The following is a 329-nucleotide window of genomic DNA, read 5'->3' as shown; positions in this document are numbered from 1 at the left end:
CTTCGGCGGCGGGTCCCGGAGCGAAAGGACCTCCCGCCGCCGAATTGCCACCGAAGCGGGGGCCCCCCACTGCCGAAGACCCCAGGCCCCTGAATCCTCTGGGCGGCCCTGGGCTTCTCCTCGCCAATGAGTCCCAGAGGATCACCTGCCTGGTCTTTAGCAGCCAAACGTGTGAGATCTGTGTGTCCTGGTGATATTAAAGCTCATGGTGTAAAGTGCCTCTGCTTGGCAACTCCCTCCCCTCTGAGTCAGAGATGGGTTGCCCTTCCCGGCCCTTTGCGAAGCCTGTCCATATGCACAGCGTTCAGGGAGGCCTGGGGCGGGGGGCT

This window comes from Mauremys mutica, chromosome 19 (genome assembly GCF_020497125.1).
Source record: "Mauremys mutica isolate MM-2020 ecotype Southern chromosome 19, ASM2049712v1, whole genome shotgun sequence".
Classification (NCBI taxonomy): Eukaryota; Metazoa; Chordata; order Testudines; family Geoemydidae; genus Mauremys; species Mauremys mutica.
The sequence above is the reverse complement of the archived record's forward strand: the minus strand, read 5'-3'. Positions refer to the sequence as shown.